Source organism: Pleurodeles waltl, chromosome 4_1 (genome assembly GCF_031143425.1).
Source record: "Pleurodeles waltl isolate 20211129_DDA chromosome 4_1, aPleWal1.hap1.20221129, whole genome shotgun sequence".
NCBI classification, from domain to species: Eukaryota; Metazoa; Chordata; class Amphibia; order Caudata; family Salamandridae; genus Pleurodeles; species Pleurodeles waltl.
Window position 1 is genome coordinate 237806184 of NC_090442.1, and position 18890 is coordinate 237825073.

Below are 18890 nucleotides of genomic sequence, written 5' to 3' on the forward strand. Positions count from 1 at the left end.
TTGGTATCAGCAGACCGAGAATGATTAGAATAGTATGCACAAGCATTGTATTCATATTCAGGTGATGAAATCCCCTGAATATCAGAGTTTCCGTCCTGAAACTCTGAGGTTCCATTTAGACGACAGCCATTTTGTGATTGCCCTCACATAGGCCAATGACTAATGCCGAAAACGAGTCTGAAGGACACGTACATCTTTGCTGACTCCTCTGTGACCTGGGCAAGCTGACTCCACTGCCTGAAGCCAAACCTGTTCAGCCAGTTTTCTTTCCCAGTGGCCGAATGAGATTAGTATCAAGGCACAACACATCATAAAACCTTTAATCACACACAAACCATGCCTAATCTTACACACACCTGTCCCTGTTTCTTTCTTTATGACTTGCTTTACAAGGAGGAGGTGTCTGTTTATATTGGGGGTCCGTCGATATCTGATGAAAGCCTTGCCGGGTAATTGATTGAGGGCTGGACAAACTGAAATATGGCTTGTCATCATAACCCTGCTATTTCTTTGTAGTGAAAATATGTGAATGGTCAACTGTAAAATAAGGAATGTTTGCCTAAAGCATAATATTTTTTATAAAAGAGAAGGTTAGCTTTGCAAGGAGAGCAATCTCCTGAGAATATACACCGTGTTGTACTTCTAGGATACCTGTTACTGGCTGCAGCCAATAAACAAGATCTTTGACTTCACCAAGAAGACTCTGTGTTTCTGTAGTCTGAAACAGGAAGGACTCGAAGTCTTAGGTTGTGTTCCCTGGCACCACTGGGTTCTGAAAAACCCAGTACTTCACTGGTCTTAGGAAAGTCATTGCCAGTTCTTTAAATGCGCAGGTACTGTTCGGTACTGTGTACCTGCACTTCTCAGCACTGCTGCAATACATTTCAAGGGAGAATATCAGTCCTTCTCAGCAGCAAACAAGTACTCTTGTTAGTACTTGCACTTCTATTTTCCATTTAAAGCACAGTCACCGGAAAACCTGAACAATGGAGACGCCGTGTTTAATGGCCATAAACAAGTAACTTCTTAATATACGTCCGAAGTGTATTTGCCCATAAAGAAGGTTAGTCTAGCACTCTCTTAAGGTGTGTCTTCTATACAAAAGCATGTCTTGGGTTTCCGTAGTATAGAATGATGCATATATTTAACATGCTTTTGGGGGGGGGGGGGGGGGGGGGCGCGCGAATAAAGTAAGGACTGAGTAACTTTTGTGTTAACCCCGTCGTGACTGTCGCTACTTTATCGGTTCACTGCAGACCTGACCCGCCCCCAGCGCACCACACCCACCTCCTCTAGTGCTTTGACCAGCACAATAAAATAACTCCCGCCTTTTCGGGGGGGACGGGGGTGGTGGTGGTGGTAGAATACTCATTTTAACCGGAAACAGGGCACCAGGGTAACTCGTGATAAACCACGGTCCATGGGACCTCTTCTTTACCGGTAGATAAGCAGCTTCCTCCAGCAGTTACACTGCAGAGATACCTACGCCAAGTGTGTGACGTTTCCTTAAAATAAAGAGTAGGTAACCCCTTGAGTGGGGATGAAATGAGGGTAATGTGTACACCTTGTCTGCCACGCTTTCATCTTCAGCAGCGTTGCTAGCCTCAAGTTCCGCCCCCGCTCATCAGTAAGCGCTCGGGCGCCGCCCTGTCTTCTTCAGAGCGAGAAGGCTCATCAAGGTCCGCTGTGTCTACAGCTCTAAGGATGGGCTTATGCTCCGCCCCGTTCATTAAGTTCCCTGCGTCATCAGGGGCGTCACTGAGCTCAGGCTCCGCCCCGCTGATCAGTGTCTGCTCAGGCCCCGCCTTTACTTTAAGCACGAAGGCGGCTGATTTCAACCTGCACTAATGACTGCAAGGTGCCCTAGCAGCTGGGACATGCACATATCTGAGGAGGTTTCTCCTTTCTAGAAAGATGCCCCTGAACATCAAACACCCTTAATGAATGCTGTAATACTATCACCTGTAGGTACTTCAGTTCAAATGCTTCTATGTCGTGTTTACTGGCCTGCAATTAGTTACTCTTTGCTTGATTAATGTATGTGGACGAATTACCAAATGGACAGTCCGCTTGTTTTGAAGCAGGTCTTTCTTGCGCCTGATGGTTGGGGGCTCGAGCCACTGGAGGGACTGCGCTGTTCCCGTCAAAGGTTGAAACAACAGAGTGCGCGTTGTACCTGTGCGCGTCGGTATAAGGATTTTCGGGGCCATCGAAGTCATTAAAATGCAAATTCAGTTTAATCCTGCTTTGTCAAATTACGAAATTCCGAGGCAAATCGATTCTCTTTTTTTGGTCTAGAAAACGTATACCACAATTCACCGTGATATAACTTTTAAACACCTGAAGATTTTGCTGACGTCGTATGTTACATGGTCTAATGGGGAGAATATTGGCCTTTTTAACAAACTGAACCGAATTGAGCTCATTTAATCACATTTCCAGGTTTAATCCGTCCAAGTGCCGCTTCGTGTTTATTTTAAATTGTAGTCTTGTACTTGCGCTTCCCGCTGTGTAACATAAATAATGGTGGCCACGTTTGTAGTTCAGCGGTAAAGGAAAGTCCCCTTGATTTTTGGCGGAAGTGCTTAATCCGGAGGCGCATTCGATTTATGTAATCCTGTATGTAGAACCAATTTATGCAGCAGGGATGGCAACATTTTATAGCAAGAAAAGGCAGATCACATAGCATAATGCAGTGATTGCTAGCTCAGATTTAGAGATTTTGTATTTTATTGTTACGCACGTAAATGCATATGGGGCAGAGGTTCACCTCCGTGGCATCAGTTTAACGCCAGAATCCAACAATCAAAGGTGATAAAGTGTCTGCCACTGGCATGCAGCATGTGTGGTCATTTTTCGACTCACTTTAGATTTGTCACCAGTAGATTTTTTTTTTCTTGCCATCTACCCTTTGTACAGAAGATGGGGAAATATGTGGCAAGTGTTGTATGGGTTTGTGTGGAAAATGCTGCGGCTGTAGAATCGCCTAATTTATGTGGCCTTGCCGGCTGACATTTCACCAGTACATTCACTTTTTAGATGTAGCAACCAGAACACTTTCGGCTACCATCCGTAAATTAGTCATCAATTCTGATTTATCTACTGCATTGATTTGTATGGTCCTGTCCTATATCCGTATATTGTTATATAAACCGATGTTCTGGAATTCGCAGTTTTAATCTGTCTATATGGGATTGATGTGAACTCAAGATTGTCATATCTCACATAAACCGTCTTCAAGTTGTTTTAAGGCAAAAGCAAAACAAATTCTTTGTCAATGATGCTCTGATAATATTTGTAAAGTGGATGCATTTCTTTTGAAGCACTTGTACAATGAAATGAATTTAGCTAATCAGAGCCGTCTAACTGTATGCTGCCGGCCACATCTTGGTAAAGCGATGGGCATTGCAACCCTCGTGGAGAAATGTTCACCGTGGGAAGCGTTCCCAAGTCCAGTAGTGGGCTGTTCTGTTAGTTTAATTTGTGCAGCAAGGATAATGTAGGAAACCGATTCTAGCCAGCTACAAAAATAGCTTTCTTTTCACATGAAGTGCAGTTAGGGTGACCACCCGTCCGTAAATTTCACGGACTGTCCTTAATTTCGCCCTGCCGTCCGTTGTCCGTGATGAAAGGCTTAACGGACGGCATTTGTCCGTAATTTTAGCCTTTCACCAAATGGACAAGGGAAGGTAGAGCGAAATTACGGGCCGATCAGTTTCCCCAGCTGGGAGTCTCCTGTGCTCTGAGGGAGGGAGGGGCAGACAGATAAGAATCAGACCTTCTTGCCAGGGGGTCTTCTTCCCTAAAGACATGCAAATGTGGGCAACTGGTAAATCTACAAATACAAAGGGGCTTGAAAACCTGCATTGACTTTACTAAAAGGAGTCACTTGAAGTTTTCTGGTGGCAAAGATATTTCTTTCAGAGAGGTATTGTAATGGTGTTCCAAGGTGAGCTGTGGAGTTTGTGGTTTTAATGTAGTGTTATACATTTTTTTAGTACTAGGTATAAACTGTATATTATTCAAAACTGTATTTGAGAAGCGTTTTTTTTATTTAACCGAAATGTATTTGCGCATTTTGTAGCAGCTTTTATTATGATGTAATTGTATTTTTCACAGTTCTTTCAGCGACCTCTGTACCTCATAGTACTAACAAACATTGGCAAAGCCAATAGGTCTCATCTACGAAAGAGTTATTGTCTTTGCTAATGTGTTTTAGCCATTAGCCATGTTATACACCAGAGTAGCTGCTGTTCAGCATGGCTTAAAGTTAGTGGCATAGTGGTGTGGAGTGGAGTAGAGTAGCATAGGAGCAGTGGCGTAAAGCCCAGTGGTGCAAAGTACAGTGCTGTGGGGTACAGTGCAGTTGTTTAGAGTGCCTTAGAGTAGAATGCAGTGGTTTAGAGTGCAGTGGCATGGAGTGGCGTGGGACAGAGTAGAGTGGCATAGAGTGCAGTGGAGCAGAGTGGCATACATTAGAGTGGCAGAGAGAGCAGTAGTGTAGAGTGGTGCAGTTGCATAGATTGCAGAGTAGACTCACATTGCAGGGAGTGCAGTGGTGTAGCGTAGAGTGGTGCAGAGTAGAGTGCAGTGGCGCAGAGTGCAACGCTGTAGAGTGTCCGTGCAGTGATGTAGAGTGGCACAGAGTGGCGTAAAGTCAGTGGTACAGAGTAGAGGGCAGTGGAGTACAGTGCAGTTGTTTAGAGTACATTGGCGCAGAGTGCAGTGGCATAGAGTGGCATGGGGTAGAGTTACATAGAGTGCAGTGGAGTAGCAGAGACTGCAGTAATGCAGAGTGGTGCAGTGTCAGAGTGCAGAGTAGACTCATGTGGCATAGAGTGCAGTGGTGTAGAGTGGTGCACAGAGGAGTATTGTAGAGTGGTGCAGAGTAGAGTATAGTGCCTAGAGTCCAGTGGCATAGAGTAGAGTGGTGTAGAGTGCAGAGCTGCAGAGTAGAGTGTCAGTGCAGTGGTGTAGAGTGGTACAAAGAACAGTGGCATAGAGTACAGTGGTTCAGAGTAAAGGGCAGTGGCACACAGTGCAGTTGTTTAGAGTGCACTGGTGTAGAGTGCAGTTGCATAGAGTGGCATTGGGCAGGGTAGAGTGGCATAGAGTGCAGTAGAATAGAGTGTATTGGTGCAGAATGCAGTAGTACAGAGCAGAGTGGTGTAGAGTACAGTGGCGACCAGTGCAGTGTGCAGGTGGGAAGGCTTAGCAAAGGTAGTGCAGGAGCATGGGGTTTCTTCAGGTCAGTGAGTTTACAGGTTCTGGCAAGGCAAGAGAAAGCTGTGCATGATAACCCCAGATGGTGATCCATGGAATGGTCAGTAGGAAACAATGAGCAGTGTATTAAGCCTTCCTTAAAAGTATTTACTGGTACACCCCATCTAACGCAGGGAGGTGGGCAGAAAGCCAGCGAGCCACCCATTGGACCTGTGCAGCTGAATAATAGCATTCTAAGTCCAGAAGACCTAATGCACCCGCAGTCACTGGTAACTTTAGAGTGGAAAGAGCTACCCGAATGCACCACAGCAACCAAATAAGATGTGTGGCCTGTCTGAAGAAGGAATGAAGGACGAGCAGGGGAAGGTTTGCAAAATAATACTATCATTGGGGTAGCACACCATCTTCACTAGTGCCACATGGCCCACTAAAGAAAGCAGGAGAGAAGACCAAAAAGCAAACTGGGCTTGGAGGGACCACTCGCTCTGCCGAGATTTTCATCCTGGAAATCAGTGTAAGAATGGTAGATCTTAATCACTAGATATCAAAAGGTAACTGGTTCCTAGTTCAATCTGAGATCTAATTGTATATAAAGGGGAAAACAGTGCCATATGTTTAAGAAACACTAATTACATTTTAAAATTGGTACATTTTGTTTGTAAAATTTACATCCCAAATATTTTGAAGATTCTATGTGTACTTGACACTTATGGATAACCCAGATCTCTAGTTTGGCTTTTGCTCAATTTCAAAACCATTTAAAGACATGGACAAAGCAGGCAATTGCCTTGCACAACCTTGCAAGGGGTCTGCCCCCTGCTCATCCTTCACAAGCACTAACAGCGGGCCATTGCACCAGAAGAGTTTGCCAAGGTGGATGGGTGTTGCTTGTTCGACCACTTGACAGTGCCTCTTCTGTTTCGCTCCTGTGTGCAGAGACAACTCCCCAGGTACCCAATACCTTCGAATAGTCTTGGTGGACCCATCTTGTCTGATTTTAGGAATTGTCCCACCTTGTTCTTCTCTTCTTTATTTATCCAGTTGTTAGCAACAACGCTTTGAATTACTTGCTGAGGATCTCCCATTTGATCTCAATTTCATCCTCCTCTCTTATCTTCGATTTGTAGTCCAGGCTCCCATTTCTGAGATAAATGTAGAGTCCCAGGCATACACTCTAGTGCAGTGAGACTACAGACAAGTTATGGGTGCCTCTCATCCTGACATTAGGTGTGAGACTTGCATCCACACCATCTGCCCAGCCTCTTTAAAAAAAAATTAGGTTGAAAGTCCATGGGCGGTTGGGGTAAGCCAGATGTTTTTGTTCAATTTGTTTAAATATGCATAAGGTTAATTACCTTAATGTTTCCCATACTGTTTGCCAGGGGTTTTAAAATGTTCAGAAACATAATCAAAATGTTGCTGTTACTTTCTCTTCAAGAAAGATCGGGTAGATTTGGGTAGGGGGGGATGGGCTTTCCACAGTATGGAAAGGGCATTAATTTACTACTGAACAAGGACGTAATGTGACACCTGAATGTAGCATACCAGGAGGCAATCACAAAAAGACCACAGTGAATAAATAGTGCTATGTTAAAAAAGAGTAAATAAATGCACTGACAACATAGTGAGGCATGGCCTCTCTTGCGTGTGTCTGTAAAACTGACGTTTGTTCTTGAATTTTTGTCCTGAATTTCGACCCTTTGTCCTGAATTTTTGTCCTGAATTTTGACCCTTTGTCCTGAATTTTTTACAGTCCTGTCCAGAATTTGCCTCAATCCCAGGTGGTCACCCTAAGTGCAGTTCAAAGGCACCACCTGTCATATTAAGCATGTGTTTTCCTCGGTGTGCTGGTGCAAAGCAGTTCATCAGTAATTTAGCTTCCTTCGAAATTCCACACTTATGGCGCGTTCTAGAACTTCACTAGAAGTGTGTTTTTTTTTTTTTTTGTTGTTTTTTTTAAATTTAGGGCTCGTATTTGTTCGGAGACACTATCTGTCATTTGATTCGAGTGATCACAGCATGACATGTACTCTAATTATCCTTCGTCCGCGCACGCCGCTTTATTCAATAATACAGGAAGCTGTCCTGCAGGTCACCTTACTTGCTTTGAGGTGGGGACCAAGTGAACTGTGGAAGGAAGTAAAATACATGTTGTTTTTTGGGGACTTGATGCCAATGGTGACGTACTCTGTTTGAAAGAGTGTAGGTTGGCTGCCTGTAGAGTGACCCCTTAACGTTCAGTGGAGGTGAACTCAGCATAGGGCGAGACAGCGCCCCCTAAAGAAATGCGCACTAGTGTATGTTGAAAAGGCCGCTTTAATGAGTCGGGTGCACATCATTATAGCGTCAGAATACTGTGGCTATCTTCTCACAGACTATCATTGTGGCTCGCCCACATTTTTTTTAACCTGAAAACAATAAATCCACACACCCCTAAAGAACACCCTCAAACATTTCAAACAAGTCCCCAAAAAGTCATCTCAACCTTCCATCAAAAATCCTCCCGCTCGCTCCAAAAACCCGCTTTGTTGCATTCATGAACAAATTGCTCTTTACCACTGCCCAGGAGCATAACCAATTTAATTGTGGTCTGTAAACCAACCCCATACCTGCTGCTCAGAAAAACCTAAGCTTTTTGGTGTTTTTTTCTGCCTCCTCCCAAAACTTAAACTTGTCTTCACCAAGGCTTCTCTCCCAACAAACCTGCAAGTGCCAAACATATTTGCATTAAGTACAACAACTCCATCCCATTAAAGAGAGATGTATCCCATCATTCTAAAACCAGTGACAATCTTCAAAACCAATGTCTGTATGCTCCAACTTGAATATGCCCATAGACCCAGTTTCCTGGGCACTCAGGGGCTACCCCACTCTAATTGCATCAACTAGAGTTCTCCCCACTGGTGTCCTGTGGTCTCAGTACTACTGGGCCCAAAGCTGGATAACCAAGTACTCCTCTCCAGCACTTGACTCTCTCTCAGGTTTGCGAGGCAGAGCAATTCAAGGCTTACTGAAGCAGCGGAGGTGGGTTTGGACATTCAGAATATAGGATACACTGTACTACCAGCTAATAAGATCAATATCCAGTCAGTGCTTTACTTTAAAAAAAAGAAAAGTACTTTAATACACATATGAGAAATGTACTACACATAAAACTAGGATAAACATTGAAAACCAGATGTCTCTGCAAACTCTCTGGGCCAGAGTTATGACCCCAAACAGTATTATAGTGCCTAGACACTCAGCACTATACAAACACAGCATGTAGACACACAATTAGCATTGCATATTACAGACAAGGTTGCTCTCATTCTCTAGAGCCATGATAACAATCCTTGTATGGCAATGGTGTACTTTCAGCAGATGATGTGAAGTCAAACGTTCCAGATCTGCCCCAGAACGCACCACCCAAAGAACAGAACTGCCCTCTCGTCCTTAGCAAGGACACCGCTCTGGTGGCATCAGGGATCTGATGACAGGTGCATGATGTCTTGGCACAGTTTACTGGAGTGCCACTAGACCAGTAGCCACTGGCTAGCTGTAGGAGGGTATTCGCTGTCCAGAGTGCCAGTACACCCTGGTACCCCCATGTGTCACAAAGAGAAGGGTAGGTGGCTTGTACCAGGACACTCTTCCCCCAGCTACAGATTGTAACTGTCAGTATCCCAGGCTGCAACAGCACAGGGGAGGGGTCTGTGCAGAAGTGACCTCACCTTCAAAGGCTTACTGGAATCAAGCTTCCCAGTCTCCCTCTGTTGATGTGCTGCAAGATTCCTTATCTTGAGCAGATGTTTGCAATGTCTGTGTCTTCCAAGCTGATGCAACAGCACCACAAACAGCTGGTCCTCTGCATTCAGGTTGCTGATTGATCCTTTTGCTCTTTCACAACTGGCAAATTCCTTCACAGCAGAATCCATCCATTACAGAGAAAACCCTCAAGTTCTGACGTGGTGAGAAAGCTTCCTTGCCTTTACACTGCGGGCCCACAGCTGGCTTCTGTAGATGATTCTTAGAACCGAAGACCAGTCCTGAACAACTACTGACAACTCAGGCCAGACTTTTATCACCTCGTATTGATAGGCTGACCCATTCATAGGGTCTGCTCCTTTTGAATCCTGGGTGCCCCACCAATCATGTAGCCTATCTGTGTCATGCTCCCTGCATGTATAAGACATGTATGGGATGAGTTACTGGGATTCAGGACAGGCTCTTGGTATCAGCCCGGGCTATTCTACAGAGAGGAATTTTAATTAACTCCAGACCAGGAGGCACTGACCATTGCTGAAAAGGAAAAGGGGGGTACCTCCTAGCAGTTACTGCAGCTAAACACAGATAAGAGCGAGTGCCTGACCCAGCCCAACAAGCTTCTCCAAGGAATAGAGAGGGGCACGGGAGAACTGGAATGTCAAGCAGAACAGCTCAGTTCACATTAAGCACAATGGCTCACCTCCCCATTCTCACCTAGGGAATCTACTGGCTCTCAAACACACATCCCAGTTAGAGACAGGCAACAGGACCACAGGCAAAGAAGATTGCACTGACTTGATCAGGAGGGCGGCTAGTAGCCCTCTCTCTACCCCTCTCCCCACCAAGGGTACAAGGCTACAGGTATCCCTGACTATAGATTTATTGCTGCCACCACTGTCAGTCTACCACTGCCTTAGTAGAGAGGGCGGTAGCCGCTCTCTGTGAAATAGGGCTGCACTATGCATGCCTCCTCAACCTCAGAAATGTCTGTTCATGTAAATAGGGACATCCTCTGTGGACATACGTGTTTGTCTTCTTCATTAAGGTAGGGATCCAGAAACCATACAGTAATGTTTCAGTGACTTGCCTGTAGATCACAATAAGGCAGGGGAAGCACGCTCTCCAGAGACATACGGAAGACGTACTGTCCCAACATATCCATATTGAGGTGTCTACATGTCCTGTCAATGGCTGCAGAGTCCTTGGCTCCCCTTCCTTCTCAGTACTAGCAAGGGCATCCAAACCAATGTTGTACTGTTTTACAACTTATTAAGCACCCTCAAGTCTCTCTTTAACCACTTTATTACATCCATCCCTTTAACTACAATTGTTTTTGCCAAAATAAATCAAGAGTACGTCAGGACATCCCTAACCTTTAAATAGTTCAGTAAAACACAGCAGCAAAATGTCCCACCTCATTCCCCCATCACATCCCCACCACTTAATCTCAAACTTAATGAAAACCAAGCTGCCTGCCAAAAGGTCTCTGGTCTGTATGGTTGGCCGTCCACTGTACAAATGAATGTTCACACATACGAAAAAAATATGGTGATGTGCTGGGCCAGGAATGCATCACTACTAAAAGAGTATCCCTCCTGGTCTCATGACACTCACCAAGATGAGAACAGGTGCTACATCACCTCTACAGGAGTGGTGAAGGAAAATATTTCTTTAAAAAAAATGTTTTTATATGTATTCCTGCCAAACTCCATTACTGTCAAGCTTCATAATCAGGTTTACCCTGACACCTTAAAGCTCATTGTGGGCTTGACCATATTCCAGGGAGCCCTTAAAAAAAAGCAGACTAGGGGGCATAAACACAAACCCAAAAACCCCTCTTCCACTCCAAGGTATCCCTTTATTCCAGAAGTGTATGGGAACAATTAACACTGAACTATTGAAGGGCATTTGGGGATTTTATGGTTCTATGACCCTTACTCAATCAACATATTCCAGCCCTACTCTCAAAGGCCAAAAAAAGGTCTGGGGCTTTTGTCGGGGTGAGTTCATCTGTGAAACACTCCTCCTATGACATAGCTAATTGTGTGATTGTATGTATCGCATGCAGTTTCCCTTACAGCATGCACTGGCAGGGTAATATTTGCCAGTTTTGGTCTGACCTGTAATAGAAAAAAAACGTACTTTCAGATCGTATGTTGTATTACGGCCACACGTGTGGCTGCTCATAGTGTGACATGCACCAATTTCATGCACAAGTGTGTTGTCACGTACCTTCTGAATTCAGTGCCTGTGTCATGTTTCCATCATGCAACTCGTAGTAGGCATTCATCTGCAGACTTCTTGCAATGTCTTCTATATCAGTGCATCCCATGTCTCAACTCACCACAATCGGGAGGAGAATTCATCCATAATAGCATTATGTGATATTACTGATTTGTGCCCATGGTATGTAAAACTATTGACCATTATCATTCAAACGAGACATCAGTCTTACTTGCATATGTTCATACACAGAGATAACATTCTTGCATAGTTTTAACTGGCTAGTAGTATCGACTCACCCATTTTTTTGGGGAAAATATGACCCCTCTGGGGGGGGGTGGGGGTGGCAAAAGTTATGGGGGTTGGCCCTGTAGTCAAACCCTGTAATGTTTCAGTAGAAAAACAAGCAGCGTATCAGAATATCCTTCTCTCTTTTGAGATGTATGCAATCCACTTACTGAAAGTGTGGTTACTTACTTCATCAAGGGTCCCTATCTTCTACTGCACCTACCTGGCTCTGCTTTCCCTGGCTTGTGGCAATATCATCTTGCAGAGAGTGTGTTTAAATCCCCCAGGCCCAGCTGTATGTGATTACTGGTAACTGTTGTGTAGCCAATCAGGGGCCTGGAGGAAGCGGCACAATAAAGCAATGCGCGCATTACTGCTGGGTGCTCGTTATGGGCATCTGATTGTCATGGTTTCAGTCAGCCAAATTAAACTATGTGGGACACCATACTCAATGCTGTGTGTGTCTTGCGGCTGATCATGGCCAATGTAATTCCTGCCAGCCAAATTGAAACCAGAGTGACACTGCAGTCAGTGCTATGTGTGTATTGCGGCTGCTAGAGGCCAACTTAACCCCTCTAGGCAGCGCCTACAAAACCTCACTGGGGTGATGGGAATTGTGGTTTCCCCCATGTCCGGTTACATATTTCCTGATGTCTCTGTTTCCTAATACTGTTATGATGTAAAGCATGGGTACTCGCAAACATTTTCCCAAGGGGCAAAAAGTTTGCTCTGTGACATGCGTTGGGGCCGCATTGATGCCAGGGCGGTGGCGGTTGGTGCGGTGACTAGGTGGATTGGTGGCAAGGTAGGTGTAGGGGAAGCAAAGGATATACATCTAGTGGCTGAAATAAACAATGGGAAACTAGAAAACCTGGAATTAATCCCGGCTTACCCACTTTTCCAAATTGTGTGATCCTAGGCAATTGTTTAGTGTCACTTTCCCTCCTTTTTCTGCATTATCACATTTAAGATGACCTCGAAATACATGATTCATGGTGTGCGCTGCACAAAACCTGCTTCTATGTTTGATTTAATAAACTATAATGTTGTTTATGTATGATAGGAACCCAGGCCACCCATAAAGTGCACATACCAAGTGACTTGCCTCTTTAATTTACTATTGATGGTGTTCTCAAGGTAAGGGAACTAATTAATGTTTCCAAATTTATGTTTGAAAACTATCACTTTAAAAGGAATGCATCTCAATGCACTGATAAAATACATTGTACTAAGGCAAAAAGGTTCTGCAAGTTAACTATATACACTTAATACATTTTGAAGAGACTGTCTTATTTTTACACTTATGTTACAAGATGATGGCGTTTCTAAAGTTGAGTGCAGAAGTCCCTAGTTACTTCCTTTCTTTAGCACAAATTAAGTTTGAAATAAATGATTGTATGTGTATTTAATATTTTTGTTAGTGCAGAGTCGAGCAAACAGCTGCCTAGTGCTCCTGTTGCCCCAAGGGCCGCATGTAAAGGCCAGAGGGGCCGCATGAGGCCCGCAGGCCGTACTTTAAGTAACCCTGATGTAAAGCATGTTTTTTTAACATATTGATAAGAACAAGGCTATGGGGTTTGTTACTTATAAGTGCTCTTAGTTTTATTTGTATGTCTTTTCCTGTCTCCATGCAAACTTGCTCTAATTGTTAGAGATATATAATAGACTATCCTAGAGTGAACCTGTTGTCAAATGGCTAATTCAAAGTGTTGGATGTTTTATACTTATGTAACTTTACATTGCCATGGTTTTTGATCAATGTGGGGGCGATGTTGTTGCCCTGGGGAAATTATGATATGCCAATTCCACCACACAACAAGACCCAGACTGGATGTGACTCTAGGACTTTATATCCTTTTATAATGGAGGTTTATCATATGTGACAATGCTGATTGACGTCACTCTTAAACTGGCCACAAGGGTGTGTGGAAACTTATATCATGTCTAAGTATGATGACAGGCAAAGGGATTTACCCTTGTGGTGTTACTTAAAAACCATATCCCATCACCTTACTACTACATGTTTTAAGAATATCAAATGAAATGTTGCACAGTTAGTTCAGTGCAAATGAGATAGAATATCGGAGGCTATGCTGGTTTTATGGTATTTCATCTTTGAGTCCTTTCTTACCAGTTTTCAATCCGTATACTCATCTTTGTTTTTTTTCTAGTATTCTGCTGGACAAACCATCATGGGGGTTAAGCTTCTCAATGATGGACCACCTTATATCACTTTCAGTATGAGCTTTGTCCAAATAGTGTGCTGTCAGCTTCATTGATGCTTTTCTGCACCTGATGGTACTCTTGTGGTCACTTATTTGGATTTTAATATTTCTCGTTGTCATCCCGATATAGCGGAGGCCACAGAGGCAGGTGATGACGTATACCAAATTGCTCCTATTGCAATTCGTATGGCACCTCTGTTCCCATGGTGTTGAGAGGCCCAAGGCTATGTGCTTTGTGTGTGTGGTAAAAAGACTGACTGAACAGTTATCACAGGGGAATTGCCCCAACACTGGAGGAGGATCCCATAGGGTAATTTGTTTCTTTGTAGGACGTGCCATGTGTTGCTGTGCACTAATCTGTCCCTTACACTTCTGTTCCATTTTAACGGAAATAACTGTTTGCTGAATGCCTATCGATTAGTTGTGAGGATGTGCCAATGTTTATTTATTATCCTTTTGATAGCACTGGAAGATGAATTGTACGTGCTAACACAGATAAGGGAAATTGGTATTCTGTTTTGAGTTTGTTTCTAACCGTGCTTCTAGTGGGATAATCTGTGCCCTTTTCTGAGCTTTTTCAATGATCCTATGTGTGTACTCCTTTACCTTGAGGTTTTTTGTGAGCTGGACTGACTCCTTCTTGAAATCACAAAAGTCTGAGCAGGTACATCTGATTCTCAGAAACTGCCCCACTCAGTGGCATAGCTTGGGTTGTCAGCACCCGGGGCAAGGCAAGTAATTTGCACCCCCTAACCCGGGGCAAGGCAAGTAATTTGCGCCCCCTAACCCGTGGATTTTAGCACTCGAGTCTCTTCCAAGATGTTGCGGCCGGCCCCCCCTGCACTCCCATGTTACGCCACTGGCCCCACTTGTAAGTTCTCGCTGCGGGCTCACAGATGAGCACCGTTGAAGTGTAGAAGGCGTTTTTGGTCTGTTGGTTCAGTTTACAGGGTGCTTATAAGCTTTCTGTCTTTTGCTGTGATGTTAATATCGAGGAAAGAAAATCTGCTGCTTTTTGTAGTCATGGTAAAACACAGGAACGTTTTCCTTTCGTTAAGGCAAACTCTCAAGAGTTCTGTAGTGTTCTTGTCCCAATGCCAGATGACCAGAATATCATCTCTGTATCATAGCCGTATGTGGTTGTGAAAAGGGTTGTTGGTCTTTATGTTCTCTTCTTCAAACCAGCTCATATCGAGAAGGGCTATGCTTGGCGCAAAGGTACTCCCTATAGACTTACTTTGGCAGTGTAAGTAAGTTTTTATCCTCTAATGTGAAAAAACTTTGTCAGGGCCAAATGTGCTAGTTCTGTTATCCATCTGACTGGGGCACCACCAGGCCATTCTTGGCTTTGCAATAAGTTGGTAATCACCCACAGGCTCTCTTCCTGTGGAACATTAGTATATAATGCTTCTACATTAAGGCATACAAGGGTTTCTGTGGAAGGGTCATATTCCATTTCTTTCAGAAGGTTCAACAGATGTTTAGTGTCTTTGATATATGACCTGATGCATGTGACGAGAGGCCACAGGAACCAATCTGTATATTGCAACAGTGGTTCAAGTATTGATCCAGTTCCTGATATAATTGGTCTTCCCGAAGGGGGCAATCTTCCCCCTATGGATCTTCAGGATCATATAGAGTTGAGGCATCTTTAGTTCTGTGGTAATTAGGAATTCCTGTTTTCTTGAAGGTCTGCGTCTTGTCTACATCTTCCTCCACTAGTTTATTTTATAGTGTCTTGCAATTGGCAGGTGGATCAGTTTTTAATGGCACTTAGTGTCTCTCGTTTTGTAGGAGACTAAGGCAAGCCTCTCTGTACTCTGTTCTTCCTTGTATGACAATGGCACCCCCTTTGTCTGCCGGTTTAATAATCAGATTATTTTTCATACTCTGTTTCTAGAGCAAAACACTCCATCCTAGACCGGTTATGGTAGGTGTTTCTCTAGGGGGTTAGTTCTTCAATCTCCTTGATGACTGCGCTTCAAATGCCCATACTTCTGGGGGGGGGAGGGTGGGTGAAGGATGTGTATTGAATCTTATTTCCTTCTCATGTCTGTGTATCCATTATCCGTGTTAATGGTGGAGTTTACTTGGAAAAAAGTCTTGACTCCGTCGTCCTTTTTTTTTAAATTTTTTTTATTTTTTATTTCTTTTTCTTTTTCTAAAGAACTCACCAATTCACTCTGTCTTAATTTGTTCATGTGTGTTGTCGAGCCAAACAGAGACCCTTGTTGGGCACTGATATTTCTTTTAGTGATAGATTTTCTTGGATATGGTTCACCACTATATCTACAGATGGCTCATGCCTGGCTGTTGGTCCTGTGTCTGGCTCCTGGTGTTCACTCCTTCTATTTCCTTGTTGTCCCACTGGATCCTTCTTCCTCCACGTCTTCCTCTCCCTAAAAAATGCTGGTTCTGCTGAAAGAATGGCAAATTTTGAGGCTCTGATGGACCAGGAAATGGTTGCGGGCCTTATTGTCCTGATCAGAAAACCATTTGTGGTGGTGGGTAAGAGGGGTTGAAAAAGCCTCCTCCCCTCGATTGCCTCTGTTTCCCCCTCCAGGTTTTGAGTTATCACTGGACCATTCTTCTGGGTCTGAGAATGAGGGTCCTGATTGGCTTCTAGCTGATGATTCCATTTCTGAGACGTATTGTTTGTTGTAATCATCCATGATATAGGAGTGGACCTTCTCATGAGAATTTTTAAAGAACTTTCCAGAGATGAATTTTACTTTGCATGAGAAAATCTTTGTTCCCCTATCTCCTTGTTCACGTCTTCCAGTTTCTTTTTGAAAACGTTTCTTATTTTGAGTGTTCAAGGAATCATTGGTGGCTTTGATCTTAATCAGCATGGCTTCTGATAGGCGTTTTGCTGTGGTAATAATGAGAATTAGCCAGTCTCTTGAAAACTGCCACACGATGAAACCACTCTTTTCAGAATAATGAATCTCCCAAGAAGATTCTCGGTTCATTAGTTTCAAGTAAGCCTGAGGGAGCTGTGTTACCTTGCAAAGAATCCTTCATTTTTGCTCTATGAAGGAGAATTTTCATCTGGTCTCTTTTAAGCTCTTTCAATTTATCCCTATTCTGTGATTGGGCTAGGTTCTGTGTGATGTTGGTGTCTATAGAAGCGAAGGATCTGACCGTATTAATGATGCCATCTCATCAGTGTATGCCAGTGGTTCCCAACCTGTGGTCCAGGCTCCCCTGGGGGTCAGTGACTGCCTGCTTAGAAACTTAACTAATGTTAACTGGTTAATAAAGGGCATATCAAAGTGGATAAATGTATAATTAAAAAAACGTACTGTAAATGTCATGGAATTTGAAATTGGACACTAAAAATTAAATGTGTCCTCTGATTCGCGGGAGCAGTGCAGGTGCATCAAACAAAATATAGTATGGATGACGTGTGGCTTCACTTGAATTTAGAAAAGCTCCAACCTTCCTAATACTTTTTTTTATTTTGTTTTTGCAAATTAAATAAAATGTGTTATCCTTTGTGTATGTGTTTGAAGGATTGCTTGTTTCTGTATGTTTTGTATATTGTTTTGCAGTTCAAATGATTGACAATGTTTAGGCCTGGGTCCCCCCCCTTCCAGTAATGACGCAGGGGTAGGGGTGTACCCGGATTCCTCTAATGATTCAGTGTGGGTCCCCAGATTGCAGTAATGATAAAGTGGGTGTCCACAGAAGTCAAAAGTTTGGGAACTACTGGTGTATGCTATGCCAAGCTGTTCAGCCATATTGAATGATGGGTGTTGAAAGTATACCTGAGTTTTAAAGAAATCTTATTACAAACACTACAGCTGTGTGCTGCTTGAAAAAAAGGACTTGAAGGTGTAAAAACACTGACCAGCCCTAGAGGGTGGGAAGTTTATTTTGAGAAAGGAAAAAGGGGGGATACGCCCTCCTGAGACTAAATTCACTACCAAAAGAGTATCCCTCCTGGTCTCATGACACTCACCAAGATGAGAAAAGGTGCCTACACCACCCCTACAGGTGTGGGGAAAGGAAAAAAAATCCCTTTTTTATATGTAACCCTCACACACTCTGCCATATTGTCAATATTGAATACCGCTTTCTTGTGCCTGAAACAGCCACCCCACAACATCAAATCCACAACAAAAGGAAAATAACTCAAGAAATGCAGTGCTCAGATCACCACCCTGCCATCATGCCAGCCACTGCTCTGCATGCCACCTCCCCTGCCAGTACAGTCAGAAACACCATTGCCTGCTGCATCAGAAAAAAATGTATTAACCATTCTGGGTAATCCGTGGTGTAATAGTGACAGACCTGCCAGGTCAAACAGAGCCACCTATGGTATGTCTCCCTGCTCTCACCACTCTGCAGGGGAATTCAAATAACCCAGCAAAACAAGTATGTCCTTTGCCCTCCCCTTCTTCTCCAACATTACACAAAGTAAGACTAGCATTTTCTTCATTTTTTGCCACGCGGCAACCATGCCTGCACCCTGAGGGAACCCATTTCAATACACAGGAAAATTAACTCTGACGCTGGGCTAATCGTTTTGTCTGCTGCCAAAGGTAAAACTATCTTTCATCAAGTCATGGAAAACTTCCCAATAGTATTTAACTGCACGAGAATAGTGGCCATACAGAAAAAATCTTCCAAGGACTGAGTCCACACCTAAAACAAAATTAAAAGAAAAAAAAAAAACTACTGTAAAAACAGCTAAACTTACCAAATGAGGCACATCACATTGAGCAGCCTAGAGGTAATTTGTTGCATATTTGTTGGGAACGTCGCAGTAAGCCTTCCCTCGTCTTTTCTCAGTGACTAAATGCTCCTCTGAGCTGGCCACACAACTGTGGCTTCCCTTCTTGTCGACACATGGGAGCAGCACTGAGCTCTCACGGTCCCAGATCAGAAAGCCACATCCACTGTAGTGTCTCCTCTTGATACTTGACCATCACATCACCACTGCCTGCCCCCCAAACCCCCTCCCCCTCAGTAATTCACACACATCTTCCTTTGTTTTTGCTTCGTGCCAATTACTGTCGCCACTTGATTGAAAGTTCTGCCCCTTCTGTCCTTTCCTAACTACTGCAGTCCACTGACCTGTTAGGTCGTCATTGGCTCCCTGTACATCACCCTCATCAGGGAAATGCCCTAAACAACGCATCATAAACATTGTGGACGTTTCCCACACAAGCAGAACAA

General features: G+C 43.8%; 1 protein-coding gene across 1 annotated transcript in view; it reads left to right on the top strand.

Annotated features, from left to right (window-relative positions):
• The first annotated feature begins 1854 nt into the window (after positions 1-1854).
• Positions 1855-18890, top strand: part of LOC138287630 (retroelement silencing factor 1-like) — a 215830-nt gene continuing 198794 nt past the window's right edge. Inside the window, exon 1 of the mRNA XM_069228214.1 lies at positions 1855-1964. The gene's annotated coding sequence lies outside the window, so the exon portion shown is untranslated. The remainder of the gene's footprint in view (positions 1965-18890) is intronic.